The sequence below is a fragment of the Pleurodeles waltl genome, chromosome 2_1 (genome assembly GCF_031143425.1).
Source record: "Pleurodeles waltl isolate 20211129_DDA chromosome 2_1, aPleWal1.hap1.20221129, whole genome shotgun sequence".
NCBI classification, from domain to species: Eukaryota; Metazoa; Chordata; class Amphibia; order Caudata; family Salamandridae; genus Pleurodeles; species Pleurodeles waltl.
Window position 1 is genome coordinate 73,757,718 of NC_090438.1, and position 23,719 is coordinate 73,781,436.

Consider the following 23,719-nt stretch of genomic DNA (forward strand, 5'->3'; position numbering starts at 1 on the left):
AAACGGGGATAAGTATTGGATCCAAAACCCCAGACTTTAGATTTCTTCAAGATCACTGCTGGAACCAAGAGGAACGTCTGCCAAGGAGAAGAGCTGAAGAGCTGGAGGAGGAGTACTGCCCCTTTGCCTGTGACTGTGCTTTGTTGGGTTGGCCTGCAGTTGCTTCTTCTGCCTGAAAGAGGACAAAGGCTGGACTTTGTGGTATATTCCTGCTTGTGAAGAATCTCCAAGGGCTTGGCCTGAGCTTGCCTCCTGTTTTGAAGTCTCAGGGCCATTAAAGACTTCCTCTGCCAGCACCTGGACTCTCTGCTGAGACTCCTGCCCTGCTAAGTGGTGCCATATCCAGTCCCTGGGCCCTTGAAAGGTTAAGCTGGTAGAAAAAGGACAAAAATCCACACACACGAAGCCGTGCGGAGAAAATGTTGACACACCACCTGCAACGCGGCTGAAAAACGAAGCACCACCTGCATCACAGCTGGGAGATAGACGCATCGCAACTGGAGAAAACGGCACAAAACCTGCTTGCAACTTCTGATAATGACGCAAACCCCATGCAACTCAGTTTTCTAACACCATGCATCCGGATTTCCCAGACATCATCACTGGGTATCAAAAATCATTGCAAGCATGAGCAGATCCGAGGTGCCCTATCCGTAAATTGACACATCACTCTCTTGTGGGAGAGAAAAAATGACGCATCACCTACCCGACCGACGAAGTAACGATGTACAGACTCACTTGTGAGTAAGGAATCAAAGCATTGCTTACTTATTCGATGCACGCTCGCCCGTGTGGCTTTATTTTTGACCCAAACCAGGTACTTTGTGTAAAATCTATGTTTCCATTGTTTTCTATGGAGTAAATCTCTTTTTACTTTGAAAATTCATATCTTGGCTTGTGTATGTTGGATTTTGGTTGTTTTCATCTTGTTTGATTCAGATAAATATTACCTATGTTTCTAAACAACTGTGGTAAAAAGTTTGTAGAGTTTTCACTGTATTACTGTGTGTGTTGGCACAAATTCTTTATACATTGCCTTTGAGGTAGATAAGCCTGACTGCTTGTGCCAAGCTACCAAGGGGGTGAGCAGGGGTTGTCTCAGGAGTGTAACTCCGTTACCCTGACTAAAGTGAGAGTTCCTGCTTGGGCAGAGTGCAATCTGACTGCCAACCAGAGACCCCATTTCACGCTCACTTACAAATTCATCAATAGTGGGCCACCAAAATGTTTCATGTAGCCTACGTTTCGTAAACGTTCTACCTAAGTGTCCTTCATGCACCAGAAATTATTTTGTGCCTAATATATCCTGGCGGTACAAACATCTCACCCCTCATCAGCATGCCATCCTCAACCAACAGCTCATCAGAAACAACTGAATAGGTACACTCCTTTCTTTTGGGCACCCAGATCTTATGAACTTCATGACCTGTGTCAAGATTACATCCTGTGCCAATTTTTACCTCCATTCTTTTTCCCTCTAAATCAAAAGCTGCTATAAAACAATTGTCAATATCTTCCTCATCTTCTTGATTATAATTTCCTAATTCTTCTTTAACTGGGAATCTTGATAAAAAATCTGCTCTGATATGTTTGTTACCAGGGATATATTGAACTTCATAATTATACTGTAATAATTTAGTGAACAATCTTACAATATGTGGTGTGTGATCTTTGATTTTATCTCCTGTGAAAATGGAGACTAGAGGGTTATGATCTTTATGCAAAACAAATTTATTTCCCCAAAAGTACAGTACAGATGGAATTTCCTAATGGCCCACCAACATGCTAATAGTTCTTCTTCTCTTGATGCCCCATGACACCATTGACATCTTTCAGCATCTGAAACATTATCCTCTGGAATACGGCAGCAGCCGACGCCAAGCCAATGGCATTCTACAATATTGAAGTGAGACAAAAGCAGTAAGATGTCTTGAAGCTTGATCAAGAACAACCTGATGGAATCCAATTTTGAAAACCATTTGGATTCTCCAATCATGGCTACCATCTTTGTTATTTTTGGTAGAGGAAGTGAATCTACCCAAATAAGTTTATTCAAACTGCGAATATCAACATATACTCGCAAATCACCATTTTTTTCTAGCAACTACAAAAGGTGACAACCATACAGAGGATTCAATTGGTTCTATCACACCATTCTCATACAATTCCATTAATTCCTTCTCCAATCTATCGCTCACGCTGAAAAGGCACACTCCTTAACTTGTGCTTGACTAGAATTACACCCTCTTTCACCTTTTTTGATGGGTAAAGTCTTTAATTGTACCCAGTTTTCCAGAAAATACCAAAGAAAATTAATTCTTTAAGCCATCTAACTAATCTTCTGATTCCACAACAGATACTAGTGCCAACACACCATAATGCAAGGGTGCCTGTGTTGTACGAAGGATTTTGTTTTGCAAGAAGGGGCACCTTCTTACACAAAAACAATCCCCTGAGGCAGTTTCATATTTCTATTACATAGAAAGAAGAAAACAGGAAAATAAATAAAGATACTTTTCCTTGTTACGCCTTACTTTTGGAGGCGTTGAATTTTGGCACAATTCTGGAAATTCGTCGAGATCCATGGTTGTTGCATGTTACAACCCGTGCCCCACCCAAGGAACGCCTCCCTGGGGCAGTGTAACCAACACAGGGCCAGATGTAGCAAAGGTTTTTATCCATTCTGTGTCTATGGGAAAAAGTGTTCGTACATACAGTATGGCCCACAGTGATTTGCGCTGTGTTGCATTACTCTGTATTTATCAAGCCACTCAAAGCCATGGAAGGTGGCCTTACATGGCTTGATAAATCACATTTTAAAGTTGTGTTGTGCATGCACCACGTTTCATAGTACAAGAGCGACACAACTTTCTCATAAATATGGCATTAAATGATTAACCAATTGCAAATATTTACCTTATTTGCAGGTAGCAAATGGCCCAAAGGAGGGGGAGTTAAGTGGGGACTAATATTTTTAATGGAAAGAGACTGTTTTCTCAAAGAGATACCTTGAGGTAGGTGGCAATAGATGCAGTCTAAATTTTTTTATGTGCCATCACTACTGTTAGTGCAGCTGGTACAGAGGCACTGGGAAAATGGTGTGAAGGTGCACTATTCACTAGTTATGATTGTGATACAAGCAAAAAAAGGAATATGGAGCAACTTTCCTTGCTAATACAGGTGGATCAGGTCAATCTTGCTGTGCTAGGAATCAGGGCTAGCTCTAGGGTGGTATGACCAGTGCCGCTGCACCGGGTGCTGACTACAGTTGGGGCACCATGTTTGCAGGTATATATATATTTTTTTAAACCTGCTGCAGCGTTCCTTGCCTCCTGCAATTTTCAGACAACAAGAAATATCTCAAGATATCTCTGGTGATTAATGTTCTGCCTCAAGAGAGATTGGAGTTTTATCTGGTGGACGTTTTATGGTTGCACAGATGGTTAATATGCCTCCTGCAAAGAACATGTACCATGCAGATCACAAAATGCAAATAATGAAAATAGGTCAATTTGTTACTTTTGTCATCTGCAGTTTATAAGTTAAAATCCTAATAAGGAATAGTAAGCTATTAAGTGTATTTAAAGAAGTGCATGCATACTGCAAGGTATAGATTAGAGTGTTATTATTATTAACCAGTCTTTTACTATCCTAATTTTGTAAAACATTGTTCATTTGGTTGGAAATCAAGCCTTATTATTAATAAGAACCCCAATCATGGAATTACCTTTTAAATATTGAGTTTTCTCCAGCACTTTTAAACTATACACCCTACCATGATGTATGACATGTGACTCCTACACCTTGTAGTCTTCTGTCCTATGTAACATTTCAAATACACTGATTTACACATCCATGATTGATTGCCTCTTTGTAATGTGTGTGTGATGTAAAGTGCTCTGACACCTACACTGGTGCTTTAAAAATAATTAAATGCATCTGAGAGAAGGGGACTATGCAGAATTGGGGCACTGTTAAATGGTGGTAGTTAGGGAATCCATGCAGAGGTGGTCACTGGGGGACGCCAAAAAGCATTGTCACACAGGGCACCACTAGCACTAAGGACGGCCCTGCTGGGAACAGGTTCCATGCAACTGGACACCGAGGTGGGGGGCATTTCCCCAAATCTTCCATCACGAAGAAGCAGCTTGCCTGTTTTGAGCCTAAGGCCTAGAAGTGATGGCCCAGTGGAGTGGGCAGCAGAATATCTATCTTTGGTGCTGCAGGTGCAGCGGAAATTGGGCCCAGGGGTGTGATAGCCCACGTAAACCCCAATTATGTTTGTTTTACTATCCTTCCTTGATTACCCTAGGGCCCAGTGCACCCTTGATAATCCAGTGTTGCTTTGGACATCAAAACAATGGCCCACGAGCGGGGAAAATTGAAGCAGAAGAGACTATTTAGCTTCAGCCTTTGAGAGATTGCAGAGCGGAGGATGGGGCAAAATGGAGGCCCTTATTTTTACAAGGGGCAGAGGAAACTTTCTGCTTTGCAGGGTAGTAGCTCTCAGTACTGAAGAAGGTGCTGTGACAAAAGGTCCGGGGGTTCTAGGGGTCCACTTCATCAGATTTATGAGCACCCTTGCTCCAAAGATGTGAGCAACGCACGGGAGTCCTTTTTCCTGAAGATTGGAGTGATGGCAGTGGTGGCCAGGCAGGGTGGGGAAGGGGTGAAAGAAGCAGAAGAGGTAGCCTGCTACTCGTTGCCACAGCTATTACCTGTGCAGCAGGCACAGTTGCATTGGTGCTGAGGAGTATAAAGGGATCATAACACCCAAATTATGGAAAATTGTGTGTTTTTGTTCAATTCTGTTTTCTTGAGATTTATTTGCTCTTTAATATATCTCACATTCCATCCCAAGTCTTGCAATAAAGGTTTGGAGAGGACCCATCTTCTAACTATTTTGCTTAAGTGAGGCTCTGAGCAAAAAGGTTTGAAGACCTCTGCTTTATAAACAGTTTAATTGGTTGATTAATATACAAGAGCTGCTACAAGGACAGAGTAAAAAAATAGCACAAAAAAGAAGCAAAATAATGTCACACCAATGGCACTTTACAGCCACTGAGAACAGACCGCATTGCCCTGTTCCAGGAGCACTTAATCAGATGTTTATGTGAGTCCCAGGTGTGCGGAAATTACAGTGAAATTGACGGTCATTCACTTCACCTTTGGTGAGCAAAATTCAATTATAGTCAGCGGACATTCACATTTGTGGGTGGCAAATGACTTGCAAAATGTTTAGCCTTGGGTACTGCAGTAACTGATGAAAGAGGACAGCCATATGCTATTTCCACACATATGAAAATCTGTGAGGTCCTTGAAAGCCATGCTGGGTGGCTTTGCGTCGCCTCATAGGTAGGATTGAGTAGCCTGCCCAATCTGCGCACCTGAATAAGTGATGGTCCGGTGGCTTAGGCCATTTGTAGATATCCCCTTAGTTACTGTCTCACTTTGAGTCACTCAGTCCCACTCTGTCTCACTAATATATGCAGTCACACCAATTCTACTCAAACACACTCTGTCTCATTCAGTCCCATTCATTCTTTCTCATTCTGAATTACACAGTCATACAATGTCTCACACACAGTACCAGTCAGATACACTCACTGTCATTCTCCTTCACTTCAATTCATTCTCACACATACTCATCCTTACTTATACTCATTCTCATTCACACCTTCATTGCCTCTCTTTCTCACTTTAACTCACACATAGGCCCACATTACAACCCTGGCGGTCGGTGATAAAGCAACGTTAATACTGCCAACAAGCCGGCGGTAAAAAAAATGGAATTATGACCACGGTGGGAAACCCCCAACACAGAGAGCCACTACACACTCCGACCGCCACGTGGTAGCAAAAAGCACCGCGGCGGTAACCGCCAACAGTTAGGCGGAAGACAATGTACCACCCACTGTGTTACAACAGGTCTATCCGCCACCTTTTCCGGGACGGTACCAATTACAACAAAAGCACAGCAAAAACAGATCTCAGAAGTCAAAGGACTCACCTCTGGAGACTCAGGGAAGAATCACACCGCCATGGAGCCCGAAATGCAGGTGTTCCCCATGCTGGGCTACCTCCTCCTACACCAGGAATACCAATGCCGGCGACGACCACAGTGAGTACTGCCGCCTAGTACACAGTGGAGGGGGAGGCAAAAGAGAGTGACACACACACCCAACACCCCCACCTCTACCCCCACCCCCAACAGCATACACACAAACAGGTGCAACAACATTACACAGCCACCCCGTAACCCTCAGGAATAATGCAAGGACAAAAGGCAGTAATGTAAGTGAGTGTAATAAGGTAAAATACTAGAAATATGTCCTCAAAATTCAAAACAGTATTTACATATATACAAATGGAGGGACACTGCCCAGTCCAGAATGTCCCTGGGCCACAGGGTCACGTCACATAGTCCAATGCCACACCTTACTCCTGCATCAACACGGAGAGAACGCTGCTGGGGCATCAGGTCGAAAATACACAGGCACCTCAGGGGGATGGGGAATAGGGGGACACCTCAGCCGGAAGATGGTACAACACCACTGGTCCTGGAGGGGGCTACATGCCCTGTGCGATGTCCTGGTAAGTGCAAAGCCAGAGTCTCTCAAGTGGGTGGTCTGCCCACTGCTTGGTCCTGGGGAGTGCAAAGCCACAGTCTCTCTAGTAGGTGGTCTGCCCACTGCTTGGTCCTGGGGAGTGCAAGGCCACAGTCTCTCAAGTGGGTTGTCTGCCCATTGCTTGGTCCTGGGGAGTGCAAATCCACAGTCTCTCTAGTGGGTGGTCTGCCCACTGTTTGATCCTGGGGAGTGCAAAGCCACAGTCTCTCAAGTGGGTCGCCTGCCCATGGCTTGGTCCTGGGGAGTGCAAGGCCATAATCTCTCAAGTGGGTGGTTTGCCCATTGCTTGTTCCTGGGGAGTGCAAGGCCACAGCCTCTCTAGTGAATGCTTTCTTCCACTGATTCTGGAGGGGGCTTTGTGCCCAGTGTGCTTCATTCTGGCAAGGATGGGGTGAGTGGATGCCTTCTTCCACTGGTTCTGGAGGGGGCTTTGTGCCCAATGTGCTTCCTCCTACACCCCACAGCAAGAGGTACTTACGCGACACAAGGCTAATGCAACTTGACCATAGTATATACAAAAGCCCCACACCCATAAAAAAGTAAAACAAATCACCAGGGTGTAACGGTGTGCAGCCTAAACACAGGTCACACAGAAACTTTAATAAGAAGCTCACTGAGCCAAACAGTGCAAACAGGGCCAATGGCCAGTCCGTAATAACACAATTATCATGGGCCACAACGGGCCCCACCTGACTCCCACAAGTGCTGGGTACTCCACATTATGGGGTACCATATGGGGATCCAGGCACCTCACGGAAGGTGGGCAGGGGGTGGTTGGGGTGAGGATTTTCGACTGGGTGGGCCTTTGACTTTCTTGTGGAGGGGTGGTGGGCTTCTCCTTTGAAGGGGGTAGGGGCTGTTTGGCTCGGGTGGAGATGGATGGCCTAGGCTCTGTCCGGGCCTTCTTCTTCTCTGGGGAAGGGGCACGGGAATGTGAAGGGTGGACTGGGGTGGGCTGTGATGTGGAAGGAGTGGAAAGGGCAAGGAGGTAGGCACGTTTGGGGACAAGACAGGGTGGGCCAGTAGTTTGGAAGAGGTCAGCACGGTAGAGGAAACGTTTTTTGGTAGCAATTGGGGTGGGCGTGGATGAGGGCTTGGGAGTGGAGGCAGAGATATTGGATGTATGGGGTGTAGGGGTACATGTAGTGTGTGCAGGTGACTGCTCAGTATGCTGTGGTGTGGTGGATGTCTGATGAGTGGGTGTCTTGGTGCGTTTGTGTGTCTTGGGAGGTGGGGGGTTGACACAGTGGGAGAAGACAGACAGCTAGTGTGGATGTATGTTGTGTGTGTGTCAGCAAGTCTGATGAGTGTGCTGCATGTGTCAACTACAGTAGAGGTGGTGAGTGCAGGTGTGGTGTATTGGGTGCATGTATGGGTGTCTGCTACTGTGGTGAGTGCAAGAAGAGGAGCAGTAACAGTGAGTGAAGTGAGTGAAGGTGCAGTGCATGAGGGTGTGGATGTAGAGGGGACAGACAGGGAGGCGGAAGAGGTGGGCACACTGGGGGAAGTGGACATTGTTGTGTGTGCAGGTGTCTGTTGGCTGTGTGAATGCTTGTGGTGGGATGTGTGGTGCTTGTGGTTAGAAGTGTGCTTCTTGTGTGTTGATGTGCCTGTCAGCGTGTCTGAATGTGTGCTTTGGGCGGGTGAAGGGAGTGGGGTGCTGGAAGGGGTAGAGGAGGTTGGAGGGGGGACGGAATGGCCAGGGAAACTGGCTGCCATCCGAGAGGAGGCCAGAGCCTGAAAAGATCTCTGTAGGGCAGACAAGGCACCGTGAATGCCATTCAGATAGGCATTTGTCTGGTGCACCTCTGATGCTAGCCCCTGGATGATTGACGATGGTTGTCTGCCCTACAGAGATGGTTCTCAGGAGGTCAATAGCCTCCTCTGTGAGGGCAGCAGGGCTGATTGGGGCAGGCGAGGAGGTGCCTGGGGCGAAGGAGACGCCCACCTTTCTGGGTGGGCGGGCACGGGCAACTCAGTGGGGAGCAGAGGGGAGGGCGGTGATGGTATGGGGGGTGGCAGAAGATATCACGGTAGTGCTGTGTGCACTAGGGTCTGCCACCGCCGGGGGACCCCCATCGGAGGAGGTCTCAGAGTCACTACCTCCTGTGGTAGTAGCCTCCCCCGTGGAAGTCCCCGCCCCGCCCACCCAATGGTCCCCTGGGCGTCCGTTGTCTCGGCCTCGGAGGATCCGTGGGCCGCTGCCTGCCCAAGTCCCGGTGCCTCAGCTCCTTCGCCTGATGTTGATGCTGTACCAAACCAACACAAGAGAACAGGGATGGGTAAACAAAACAGGAGAGACACTTGTAAATAGCTGAATGCAGGTACAGTGTGGCCAGACATACACCCACCCAGCAAACACACCCAACAGGCATCACCGTACACTATGCCCATGGCCATGTTCCTGAATACTGACCAGAATACTGCTCTATACCCATCCCCTGAAATACTTTAGGGGCAGAAGTAGGTGAAATCTGACAGAGACACCCCTACACCCTTTGGGGAACATACAGTAGATGGACACCAGTCAAATTCCCTGCCTCTAAGCAGCATGACCATTGCACACCCTGGCATCCTTCCAGACTGACGTATGGTCAATGAGTACTCAACCCCTTGTGACAGCCTTCAAGCGCCCATCCAGGTCTGGGTACTCCACCGCCAGTATCCGTCGCATGAGGGAGGACTTCCCCAGCTGGGCTTCACTGATATTTCGCGCCCAGCGCCGCAGGTCCTCCCACCTTTTTCGACAGTGGGTGCTTCGACGGTTTTAGACCCCGAGGGTCCGCACCTCCTTGGTGATGGCATGCCAATGTGCCCTCTTCTGGTGGGCGCTGACCTAGAAGGACGACACAGAAATGGAACACAGAGGTCCGGCACTTGCACGATAGGAACAGCTGGCTAATCGTCCACTATGGGACGGACAGTACTCTCAGACATACAGGACAGTCGCACGCAGCATGCCATGCACCATGGCCCATGCAGGCTTAGAGGTGCACACATATGTCCAATCAACACCATCCATTACACACACAGTGCCCTCCAAACCCAGACTCACCTGTACCTCTGGTCGTCCATACAGTTTCGCGTACAGGGGCAGGGCCCCGTCCAATAGCTTCTCCAGTTCTTCCTGGGTGAAGGCTGGGGCCCTTTCACCTGCACCATGTGGCACATCCATAGCCAGAGGCAGGCCACAGCAGTACACAGAGTGGAGTACCTGTCCGCACGAGATCCGGGAGTCAAGTGATCAAACGATGATGATCGTGCGGACGTTCCGCTGTGGTATGCACCGCCGGCGGCGATCATGATACACCAGGATTCCCCATTGGCATCCATGTTAGCCGATGAGGGTGCGAACAGCGGTCAACACCGCCTTACGCTGTGACGTCACCTGCTACCGGTATGAGGTCACTTCCACAATGAAGGGGCAGATCTACAGTGGGCAGACATTTTGCCATCACCTACACATCTAGAATTTCCTACTACTCACAATGCAGGCCCTACTAGCCACATGAGGCACCTAGGCCTCTGTCCATTCCGTATAGTAGCACACATGAATTACTCTTGTTACCACCTTGTGATGTACATGTATATCTGTTGGGTAGCAGTTATTGTCGAGACACTACAATGAACAATGCAGTGCACAAATGATGAGAAGTGTACCTATGAATGTGTCTTCATGACTCCTTTTTGTAACCCCTCGTAGGTACCAACCCTTGTGGGGAGAAAGAGCACCATCGGTGTACAGATCACTTGTGGATATGGGGACCATGGTGGAGCGTCAGATCATAATCACTTACAGACTCACACATGCAACTATTCAGGACCTTTGTGCATTACTGGATCCTGCACTAACTCCGTGAAATCGTAATCAGCATGCCATTCCAACTGAGGTGCAGGTGCTCTCCGCACTCCATTCCCTGGCCACAGGCTCATTTCAATTGACAGTGGGCATGGGTGCTGGTTTTTCACAGCCAATGTTCAGCATGGTACTGACAAGATTTCTGAATGCATTTGTACAACATCTGCAATCCTATGTGCGGTTTCCCCAAAGTACTGACCTCCCTGCCATCAATTCTGACTTCTATGCCTTTGCCAACATTCCCCATGTCATAGGTGCCATTGATGGCACACACATAGCTATCATCCCCCCAAGAGTGAGTGAACAGGTGTACAGAAACAGGAAGAACTTTCACTCCATGAACATCCAATTGATATGTACTGCAGACCAGTACATTTCCCATGTGAATGCCATGTTTCCAGGTTCAGTCCATGATTCATTTGTGTTGACAAACAGTAGTGTGCACAGAAATTGGAACAACTACAGGAGGACAGAGGCTGGATCATAGGTAAGTTTGCCTATCACCAACTGACACATTGAAGAAAACCAGCCTGTCTGACTAAGGGACATAACAATGACTACTCTGTATTGCACCATTTTGTAGGTGATTCTGGCTATCCAAACTTGCGTTGGCTCCTGACACCAGTGAGGAATCCCAGGACGGATGCAGAGAGGAATTACAAGGAGGCCCATGGACGTACTAGGAGGGTAATAGAGTGAACTATAGTTCTCCTGAAGGCTAGATTTTCGTGTCTACATATCTCTGGGGGTTCCCTGGCCTATGGGCCTGATAAGGTGTGTAGAATAGTGGCGGCCTGCTGCATGCTGCACAATGTGGCAGTGAGACATTCCATCCCCCTCCTGGAGGTGGAGGGTGCTATAGGTCCTGATCATCTACCTCAGAGAGGTGAGGAGAGTGATGGTGATGATGAGGAAGGGGAAGATGTCAATTCCAGGAACCAACTGATACAGTGTTACAGGTGTGAAATGTGTTTTATTGGTAGAAGTGAGTGAATTGTGCTATATATAGTGATGGGAGTAGTAAGGGTTGGGGGTCCTCAAAACCAAGTTGGTGGCAGCATTGTTGGATGTTATTGATGGGTCCATTTTGTCGAACTGTACTTCAAATTGCCCTCAGCTAAGTGTTGTTGGTGAATGGTTGGGATGGATGCTTTGCATTAGTAGCAGAGTCAGTTGTTAGAGGGGGCCTTGTTCTCAGCTGGGTTTCCAGTGCCATATCTTGGCCTAAGAGTATGTTTGGGCGCATGCTGAGGAGCTTCTTGGGTTGGCATGGTTGGCCCTTGGGTTTTCTGGGAGGGTATTTCCTGAGATGTTTCTGCTGCTTGGGCCATCTGATGCTGGTTGTCCAGGGCTGTTGTGGGGGCCTCTTGTCCGGTGTGGGTGTCAGACTGGTTTTTGACCAACTGCAGCAGTGCTCCAGCTATGGTGGCCATTGTGGCATTGTGCTCTTGCCACTGCTCCATGGCCTGTTGGTGTTGTTCCTGCTGCATCCTCTGACTTTGCTCCAGGGTGGACTCAATCTGTGCCAACCTGTCTTAGGTATGTTGGTAGGCCCCCAATACCTCTTAAATAATGTCCTGGGCTGCTGCATCGTACGTGCAGGGGTGGGTGGCTGTGCACAGCGGGAGTGATGTGAGCCTGTTAGTTGGTTGTAGGTCATGTAGGGGGGTGGATGTGGTGGGTAATGGCTGGGTGGGGTGTAGGTCCAGGTGGATGCGGGTGGGGTGGTGCATGCATTGCAGCTGTGGGGTATATTGGGTAATTGTAGATGACTTACCCGAGTACATTCCTCCAGTGAGTCCAGTGAGTCCCTCTGGATGCAGGATGGCGAGTACCTTTTCCTCCCAGTCAGTGTAGTCGGGTGGTGTTGGTGGCGGTTCTCCCCCAGTCTTCTACACTGCGATGTGGTGCATAGATGCCATGGCCCTGACCATCCCCCGCAGGTCGTTCCATCTCTTGCGGATGTCATTCCTAGTGCGTGGATGGTGTCCCACTGCATTCACCCTGTTCACAATGGTCTGCCACAGCTCCATTTTCCAGGCGATGGGTGTGTGCTGCACCTCAACCCCGAATATTTGTGGCTCCACCTTCAGGATCTCGTCCACCATGGTCCTTAACTCCCTTTTGGTGAAGCGTGGATTTTTTTTGGGGGGGGACATGGTGAGTGTGGTGGATGGCATCGGGACTGGGAACGAGAAAAGGGTGCTCTTCTGTGGGTCGGTATGCATCTCCTGTATGCTGCCATATGCTGTCTAGCTCTGGTGCTCTCCATCTTCTTGTCCTGATTTCATTGCAAGGGATTGTGGGGTGTGTCTGGGGGTGTTTTATGGGGTTCTGGATGTGTGTCAGGTGTGTGGGTGATACGCCTGTCCAATGTGTGCACTTGTTGCTGTTGAGTCCACTTGCCGCCCGTGGCGGTCGCAGCCGCCAATGGTCGTCCGGCATCCACTGTCCGCTGAGGTGATTTGTGCATCATTATTTGGAGGGTGGGATGTGGGTGTGCTTGGCGGTGTCTGGGTGGGTTGGGCCGGGATTCCCGCAGACAGAGTCATGGTGGGGAGTGGTGGTCTGGGAAATTTTGGCGGGGTTGGGTTTTTCGCTCATTATATGGTGGGTTTGCATTCACCGCCAACGGCGGGATTCTGTTCACCGCAGACACAGCAGTCAGTGGTCTTTCCTGCCATGTTCATAATGACCGCCTTAGTGTCTGGCTAATAGGTATCCCTCGGTATTTGCAGGTGACTCTGGTTACCCCAACCTCTCATGGCTACTGGCACCAGTGAGGAATGACAGGACAAGGGCAGAGGAATGTTACAATGAGGCACATGGGTGAAATAGAAGAATTATTGAGCGCACCTTTGGCCTCCTGAAGGCCAGGTTCAGGTGCATCTCTCTGACAGGTGGATCCCTGTGCTACTCACCCAAGAAGGTGTGCCAGATCATCGTTGCATGTTGCACAACCTTGCCTTACATCGCCAGGTGCCTTTTCTGCAGGAGGATGAGGCTGGAGATGGGCGTGTGGCAGCGGTGGACCCTGTGGACAGTGACGAAGATGAGGCAGAGGATGAGGTTGTGGACAACAGAACAGCAATCATTCGACAGTACGTCCAATGACACACAGGTAAGACAATGTAACTTCACCTTCCATTGCAGTTTTGTACTGTAAAGTTTCACGGGCAGGCTGATATTCCCACGACAATGGCCACTTACTGTACCCTTTGACATGTATGTCTATTTACAGATATCTGTGCCCTACTCTGGCTCCTGGTGTACTGACTGCAGCAAACTACAGGTCATACCTAAGAATACATTACTGTACAGTTGAATAGCAATGTCAACAGATTGTAAAACAAATATATAGTTCAATCACTTGACAGACTCATTACTTGTATTTTTTACAAGGATGTTTATTCATGTGCTAATAAGTGGATGAGGTATTGCTTTAGGCTGGGGTGGTGATGGAAGAGAGTGCAGCATAGAGTCCAGTCTATTTGTATCACAGGTGCATTGTCCAAGGGGGCATAGGAAGGGGAGCAATGGCAGTTCAAAGTGGACAGGATGAAAGATTGGGACACAAGGGTGACAAACAGGAGAGTCTTATTTCCTGGGGGGGGTCTTGGCAATGTTCTCTGGCTTCTGCCTGGATCGCAGGGACTGTTTGCAGGGTGGTTCTCCTTCTGCAGGGGGTGGGGTGCTGGTGGCCTGTTGTTCCTGTGGCGGGACCTCCTGTCCACTAGTGTCAGCGGAGGTGGAGGGCTGTTCATCGGTTTGGCTAGTGTCAGAGGCCCGTTGGTGTGCCACTGCCTCCCTCCTGGTGTTGGGGATGTCTGCCAGCACCCCTGCAATGGTGACCAGGGTTGTGTGGATGTCCCTCAGGTCCTCCCTGATCCCCAGGTACTGTCCCTTCTGCAGCCTCTGGGTCTCCTGCAGTTTGGCTAGTATCTGGCCCATTGTCTCCTGGGAATGGTAGTATGCAGCCAGGATGTTGGTGAGTGCCTCGTGGAGAGTCAGTTCCCTGGGCCTGTCCTCCCCCAGTCGCACAGCAGTCCTCCCAGCTTCCCTGTTGTCCTGTGCCTCTGTCCCCTGAACTGTGTGCCCACTGCCACTGACCCCTGGTCCCTGATCATCCTGTGTTTGTGGGGTGTCTGGGGTCCCTGTAGTGGTGCACACACTGCTGATTGACATGTCCTGGGGACAGAGGTATGGGCCCACTGGGTGGGTACTGTGGTGGTGTTTCCTGAGGGGGGAGGCTCTGTGGTGGTATGAGACTGTGCCTGGGTAACCGACTGTCCAGAGACCCGTGATGGGCCAGGTTGGTCATCCAAATCCAGGCGACCAGACCTGCTGTCATCACTGTGGGCCTCTTCTGTGGGGGGACTGGATGTTGCTGACACTTTCTCTACGGTGACATTGTGTGGGGGACCTGTGGGGATGTAAATGCAATGTTATTGTTTCTGCATGTGACATCTTGTGCATGGGTGTGTTGGCCTCCATGGTGTCAGCTTTGCCTTGTGTCAGTAGTTATTTTGTGGGCTAGGTGATTCTCTCTAGTGTGCATGCTGTGGTGATGGGTGTCCATGCAGGGCTGTGAGTGGTGTCCATGCATTGGTGGTGCATGCAGTGCTGGGTACTGGGATGGGTGGGTTATGATGGTGAGGTGTATGTGAGGTGGTGGCGTGATGGAGGTGAGGGTAGGGGTATGTGATGGCATGCAGGTAGGGGGGTGATAGTAATAGAGATTTGACTTACCAGAGTCCAGACCTCCTGCTACTCCTGCCAGGCCCTCAGGATGCAGTATTGCCAAGACTTGTTCCTCCCATGTTGTTAGTTGTGGGGGAGGAGATGGGGGACCACCGCCAGATCTCTGTACTGCTATCTGGTGTCTTGCTGCCACGGAACGCACCTTCTCCCTGGTCGTTCCACCTCTTCCTGATGACATCCCTTGTTCTTGGGTGCTGTCCCACGGCATTGACCCTGTCCATGATTCTCTGCCATAGCTCCATCTTCCTAGCGATGGATGTCTGCTGCACCTGTGATCCGAATAGCTGTGGCTCTACCTGGATGATTTCCTCCACCATGACCCTTAGCTCGCCCTCTGGGAACCTGGGGTGTCTTTGTGGTGCCATGGGTGTCGTGTGAGTGGTATGTGTGAGGGTGTGTTGGGGTGTGTGCTGTGAGGTGCATGGATGATGTATGGGTGATGGTGCTCTGTGGCTCTATGGGTGCTCTTGATGTATCTCTCTCTAGTGGCAATTTTTGTCAGTCATAAAGGGATGTGGGTAATGTGGGTGTGTGTTTTATAGTGGTGTGGGTCTGTGGGTGTGGTGTGTGTATGTGTGTCAGGTGTGTGTAGTTTGAATTGTCCAATGTGGTGTTGTTTTGTATGTGTGTGTGTATTTTGAGCTCGGCGGTATGTATTGCCAATGGTTTACCACGGTTGAATGTCCGCCACAGTGATTCGTGGTTCATAATATTGTGGGCGTAGTTCTTTTGGCGTAAAGTTGTGGGTTTTGGTACCGCCAGTTTATCACTGACCTTTTGGCTGGCGGACTTGTGTGTGTGTCATAATATGGGTAGCGGTATACTGCCGCGGTTGCGGTATGTTGGGGGCAGTCAGCATGGCAGTAAGCGGCACTTACCGTCAATGACATAATGAGGGCTATAGTGCCACAGACATGCTCACAGTGCTGGAATTTCACCAGCTCTGAACAGTATCTCTGATAGCTGGTGCAAGCACCTTTATGCACCTGTGTCAGCAATCAAATAATGTCACTAGCTGCCTTAGTACGTTGCTGGACCCAAAGCGGGCCTACGTTTTATTTTTATTGTACCAAGAGTAAATAATTATTCACTCTTGATACAATAAAAATGGACTACAAAACAAGGAGCGTGAACTGTAGCTGTGGAGCCCATAAAAGAGAGCCGCCACTGGTCCAGGGACACCATTAAATCAAAACATTCCATACACTGAATCATCCTTCCATTCACTTATCCACCCCCTTTTCGTCCATCCTTTCAATCATCCATCCTTTCGCTCACCAATCCATAATCCTCTCTTTGTCTTCTCCATCTATCCAACCTTTCATTCAGCCACCATCATTACTTCTACCATCCACCCTTCGTCCCATCCATCCATCCACTCACACATCCCTCCATTTACCCTTTCACTCAGCCATTATCCTTTCACTCACCCTATTCATTAATTATGAGCCATTGTCTGCAGGGCTGCAGACAGAAGAGGCCCAAGTTGCAAAGGGGGTGAGGGGTGTTGACAATGATGCAGGCAGGAGCTTAACTGCACATTTACATCTTAGTCCACTAGTGCACTTGTTGTCCGCAGCTGGTTTCTTCCCTCTCTTGGGTCTCTACTGTCCAGATAAGGAACACTCTGTCTCTATATGCTCCGCTCCATAATGTGTTTTTCAAAGTGAAACCAAAAGCAGTACCAAACACGTTACTGCAGGGAGAGCAGCCCCTCTCCTACAGACTGCCCTTCTGTGATGGTTGTTTCCACCCACTCCTGCTTTGACTCATCGCCCCCCCCACCACCAGCCGTTGAAGTGAAAGGAGTTTTGTAACTCCTCCCAGGGCCACTGTTCACCACCCCCAAAAGTAACTGGATCCATGGCATTAAATCAACACAACCTCTCCTGTGATGTCACTGCGGTAGCTTGAGCATGCAGATGGAAGAAATCCTCAACCGGCTGGAACTTGCACAGTAGGACATCTGCAAAGTTCACCCAGGAGATTCAGCACACTGTCTCAGAGCAGTAATTTCTCTCTCCGGATGGTGGCAGGGCAGCACCCATTGTGCGGATGAACACCAGGCGCCCATATGACTCCAAAAGTGATGCCAATCTGGCTAGATTTGACAAACACATTACACACACCTCAATTTTCAAAGCAGTACACAGCCATCTCTCCCACATATCCTGATAGTCATGCTCACTCACTGCCAAACCACCTAAACACATGTCCACCTTAAACACACACCTCGTTAGATGCAAAACTGGAAGAGCTCTCGATCTCTCTCCCCTTTCTCTCAACTCATAGTTAGTTTCTCCACACCATGCTCAGATTGCAAATACTTAATATTTTTAAACATTCCCTATATGTTTATGTACCATCAATAGCTGTGCATTATCCCTCATAAACAACTTATTATTACTATTTAAAAAAAAGGCCAACCTGCATCAACATCCCTATCTAATGCCATGCTGCGGTGTACAATATTTCTATTTAAAATACTTCTTACCTCAGTAAATCAGAACTGGAATTGAAGGGCTGTTGTGCTTGGATATCTCAAGCTAATACAAACCCTTTCAACCACACATATGCTTCACTTTCACTGTGTCTGATGTCCTTGTTTCCGGTGCTCCCCTAGCCTGGCAACTAGTGTGATGGAGGTGCTGCAGCCACACTGCCACTGCTTTTATACACAGCCTGCACAAACTGTCCCCTATTCCCTTATCATAGTCTATTACATTCCCCAACAACGAATCTGCTTTTTCCTTTTTAGTTCGAGCGCGCAAGCGCACTGCACACCCAGCACTTTCACTCGTTCGTGGGATTGACTTGCAAAACTCCTTTTCAAAACTCCCCTGTTATATGGATAATTGCAAGATTGCCGATATGTTTGACTAAAAGTGGACTTTTTTTTTTGTGCCTCTCCTATGCGCTCATGGTAGACATAGCTCTCTGAATCAGCTCACTTATGGCAACTGTTTTACTTTTACTTTTCAGTTTATGTGGCAAGAAAAGTCCAGTTAAGAATTTACAACGCCAATAGCTCTTGCTTGAGCAAATGTGAAACCCCTTGCATTGGAAATGCTTGTTATTGCCACAGAGAATGTGCTGTGCCAAAAGTTGCTTTTGTTTTCCTTTTCTGTGCCCCAGTTGCTCAGTCTCTCCTCATCTGCTCCTCACCACCCTGCACCCTTGGAGTAGGCTGCCCTTCCCCTTTACTGTACAACTCAGCTCCCTTATTAGTTCAGCAGTCGTTAGTTGCTGTTTTTGATTTTGTTTCTTTTCACTACCTCCTACCTCTTCTCATGTGTCAGGCTCAATCTGTCCCTCCATATAGACTGTTCCTACCTGCAAATCACAATCACCATATTGCAAAATGGGTCATCACTTTCCCTTTGTTTCTTTGCTCTCGTTGCCCTGCCTTTCTCTTCTGTCACCTATCACCAGGCATCTTCTGTATACACTGTCCATCCAGGCTCACCACAGTCGTCATGCAGTGTATAGTGACCTTATGGTATTTAGAGGCATATTTATGAGCCGTCTGTGCCATGCTAGAACCACACAATGTGGTACATGCATGGTGCAAACCACTAAGTCATATTTATGAAGCCACGCAAAGCCACTTTGCTTGTTTTTGAATGGCTTCAAAAATATGGAGTAAGGCAAGGCAGGGCAAATCGCTGTATTGCCGTACTCTGCGTGAGGCAGGTGTTCCAAGGGCATTGGGTGGGTGTTCCTGTGCAACTCCCATGGTTTTTGACGTATTTCCAGATTTACCAAAACTGGTAAACCTGAGAATGTGTCAAAAATATATGCCTCCCAGGAGAGGTGCATATCTTTATTTCTCCTCGTTTTTCCCTCTTTCTATGAGTACTGCTCTCTGCAGCACCCATACCAAGAGGAAAATTCCTCTCAGGATTGTTTTTGTGTAGGAAGGTGTTCCTTCCTGCACAAAAACAATCCTGCATGCAACACAGGCACCCTTGCACCTTGATGCAAGGGTGCCTGCATTGGTGATAGGCTGCCAAAATGGTGCCAACGCAAGGAAAGGACAGGGATGAGCCATATCAGATAAATATGGTGCATTCCTGCCTGTTCCCTGTGACACAGGGCAGTGCAGCAATGTGACTTGCTGCTCTGTGCCACAGAACCCATAACCATGGGCCTTAATGTCAGTCTCCTCTGTCCCCTGGTTCTACTCATCTGTCTCCCACAACCATGCACCTTACCCACAGGCTGTCCATGCCTGTTCCAGCACAGCTGCACCATCATGTTGTGCAGATGGTGATTGGTTGGCTGCCTCCTCTGCAGTAATCTTTCTGCTGTCTCTTGGCTGCTGCAAGCCTTCTCCATTGGTCCATGTATACTAACGTCGGTGCTGTGAACCATGCAGACTAACCCTAACAAAAGGAGCCCTTGGATCATGAATAGTATAGTATGGTTGGTTTGGTATAGATGGAACTATATATGTATATGTATGTAAGCATTTGTTTAGAGGTATTTATACTGCTAAACCCGCTATACAACAATTGTGGATTTACACTCACAATGACAGTTCATATATTTACAAATGCATCACGGTTCATATGCATTTACAGTTTTAGGTAGATGCAGATTACTTGATTTGCCTGGAATCACACAGTGCTCAGTCATGCGAGCCAGAATTAGGACCCAGGTTCCAAACTCAGCAGCTTAGCCACCCTAAAGCATATAACATAATTAACAAGGGCATGTTTTTGTTCACAAAAACAGAAGAGGGCTCAAATCGACAATTTAAGTTAGTAATTTTTAGCAATCTATTGTCTTGTGTTTAAGTTAATTAAAACCACATTTGCAGATTAAAGCTACATTGAGGGTAACAATTAAAATCGTATTGTTACATTTATTATTATTAAGAAAACATCACAGGTATGTACCCTATTACAGTGAATCAATTAATCAAACACTCCACAGAATTGATGTAAACTATAGGAATTAGTTCTGATCAGACACAACCTTTGTGACACAGTAAAATATTCCTCTCCTTGGATATGACAGACTTTAAAGGGCAATTTAAAGGGTAATCCATATTGCATGATTACTTTTCCTGACTGCCTTTTCTGCTGAGCTTTCGCAAGATTGTTAAAACAATTTTGACAAATGGAATATTCAAGTCGGAGTGGGCGGGATTTAAGTCCCTGCGGCGGCCTGTCTCAAAGTCCGCACGTTCAGGGCTTTGAATGGCTTGTGTAGCGCGCCTGCGGGCTTCAAGGAGCGCGGGACCCGGGGACGCGATGTTTCTATTTGCCTTCTCCAGAGTCTGCTTTTGTTGTTCACGGATTGTTTGTGCCACTTCGGTATGAAGTCCAGTGTTGGCAGTGGCCCAAGACGGAATGTGGAGTAATGAAGCTCTCAGGACGCATACAAGCAGCAATATTTCAGTTTTACTCTTCACAGCGACCTCTACTCATGTACGGCCAGTATCTTCTATCTTGTAACCGCCTTTACAAACCACTCTCCACATTCCACCCCAGAATCCCTTTACATCAGAGTCTCGATTGTGCGAGACAAGCCTAAACCACTACATTATCCTTACCCTCTATATAAACAAGTAAACATCTACTTAGAACTATACTAACTTTGTACACAGCCTAAAAATAATGTGTCTCACTAACTAAAAAACAATGCAGGTAAGAACACATAATAAGCAACTATTTTACAATAACTATACAATTGGAACAAGGTAACGAATAACAAGTCAGTACATTATGTGCGAATACATTTCTTTTAGATACCCACAGCAAGTAACAGCATTACTACTGTAACATGGTAAATCAAAGTGAAATGCCCATGCAAATATTAAGCTCTGAGACACAGGACAATTCAACGATATCAGAAAAGTAGTTTCCTTTATCTACTGCTCCTACGGGCATATATATTTTGATCGGTCTTGGTTACACCACCAGGTTTATTTTCAATGTTACCATCCTCACTATTACCTTGGTCACTTAGAGGACTCGTACCATCAACTTTTACAAGGTTTTCTTTGACCTTAACAACCTTGTCAACATTCCACCAATTTTGCATTTTAACCCTAACTGCATTACCACATAGTTTATCAATAATCATTGGCTTTCTAAACTTAATTTCTCCTTTCTTTTGTGAACAGGTATCTTGATTCAGATTTCATCACCAACTTTCATCTGGTGAGGACAAACTCTTTTTGTTTAGTCAAAATACTCTTTCAGTTTGTTCTGTACCTCTTGAACATTTCTCCTCACAACGCCATCAACACTTTCCAACACATTGGTGGTCATTACAACCCTGGCAGTCAGTGTTAAAGCGGCGGTAAGACCACCAACAGGCTGGCGGGAAAAAAAATGGAATTACGACCGTGGCGGAAACCGCCAACATAGACAGCCACTTTAACACTCCGACCGCCACGGCGGTACAAACAAACAGCACAGCGGTCACTGCCAACAGACAGGCAGGAGACAATGTACCGCCCACAGTATCACAACCTACCAATCCGCCACCTTTTCCGGGGTGGATTCACCGCGAACAAAAACACGGCGGAAACAGGACTTCGAAGGGAAAACGCTCACCTCTACACACCCCACGAAGAACCAGGACGCCATGGAACCAGAGCTTCACATTTTCCCTGCCCTTATTTTCTTGCTCCTCTACCAGGAGCGCGAACGCCAGCGGCGAAGACCACGGTGAGTACTGCACCTACGACACAGGGGAGGGGGGAGGGAAAAATCAGGGACACACACGCAACACCCCCACCCCCACCCTCACCCACGACAACACACACACTAATACAGCATAATACATTACAGTTACACCCCCCAAACCCTCTGGAAGAATGCAAAGACAAAAGGAAATGAGTGTAACCATTGTAATCTTTTAAAATCCAGTACACAAAAATATATATACACTATAAACAAATATACACACCAAGAATAGTAGTCCAGGTATTGCTCGATTGAAGTCCGTGGAACACTGGCCCCACACTGCATGGGTGAGGCCCACACTCAATACCCGAACATGACGGAGAGAACACTGCAGGGGCATCAGATAGCAATAAAACAGGCACCTCAGGGGGACGGGAAAGGGGGGGCTCCTCAGCTGGTTGAGTGCACGACGCCAAATCCACGAGGGGGCCCCATGCCCACTGTTCAATCCTGGGGAGTGCAAAGCCACAGTCTCTCAAGTCTCTACAGTGGGTGGGTTGCCCACTGTTCAATCCTGGGGAGTGCAAAGCCACAGCCTCTCAAGTCTATACAGTGGGTGGGTTGCCCACTGTCCAATCCTGGGGAGTGCAAAGCCACAGTCTCTCAAGTAGATAACAGTCTCCACTGGGTCTGGAGGGGGCTTTGTGCCCAGAGTGCTTCATCCTGCCAAGGACTGTGTGAGTGGATGCCTTTCTCCACTGGTTCTGGAGGGGGCTTTGTGCCCAGAGTGCTTCATCCTGCCAAGGACAGAGGTAGTGGATGTATCTCTCCACTGGTTCTGGAGGGGGCTTTGTGCCCAGAGTGCTTCATCCTGCTCGTGGCGGACTCAGTAGTGTCAGTGCCCTTGGCGCTCATGGGCCAGCTGTGCTTGTGGCGGCGGTGTCCTGTTCAGCGGTGCTTGTGGCAGAGGTGTCCTGTTCAGCGGTGCTTGTTGCGGCAGTGTCCTGTTCAGCGGTGCTTGTGGCGGAGGTGTCCTGTTCAGCGGTGCTTGTGGCTGCAGTGTCCTGTTCAGCGGTGCTTGAGGCAGAGGTGTCCTGTTCAGCGGAGCTTGTGGTGGTGGTGTCCTTGGCAGCGGTGCCTGTGGCGGAGGTGTCCTGTTCAGCGGTGCTTGTTGCGGCTGGGTCCTTGGCAGCGACTCAGGTGCTGGCGGTCCTGTCTGGCCCAGCGGGGCTGGTGCTGGCGGTCCTGTCTGGCCCAGCGGGGTTGGGGCTGGTGGTCCTGTCTGGCCCAGCGGGGCTGGTGCTGGCGGTCCTGTCTGGCCAGCGGGGCTGATGGTGGTGGCCTCCTGGGCAGCGGGCTGATGGCGGTGGCCTCCTGGGCAGCGGTGATGATGGCGGTGGCCTCCTGGGCAGCGGGGATGATGGCAGTGGTCTCCTGGGCAGCGGGGCTGATGGGGGTGGCCTCCTGGCCAGCGGGGCTGATGGTGGTGGCCTCCTGTGCAGCGGGCTGATGACGGTGGCCTCCTGGGCAGCGGTGATGATAGTGGTGGCCTCCTGGGCAGCGGGCATGATGGCAGTGGCCTCCTGGGCAGCAGGGCTGATGGTGGAGGCCTCCTGCCCAGCGGGGCTGATGGCGGTGTTCTCCACTGCTCTTCCCAGACTTGCTGGGTTTCTTGTGCCCCTTCCCCACCTTGGAAGGTGTTGCAGCTGACTCCACACTCCCACCTGTACCCCTGGGAGCGGCTTTGGTAGCTGGAGTCTTCCCCCTCTCCCGCCGGGCACTGTCCAACTTTTGATGCTTGACAGGTGGGGGTCTGTGCTGTGGCTCCT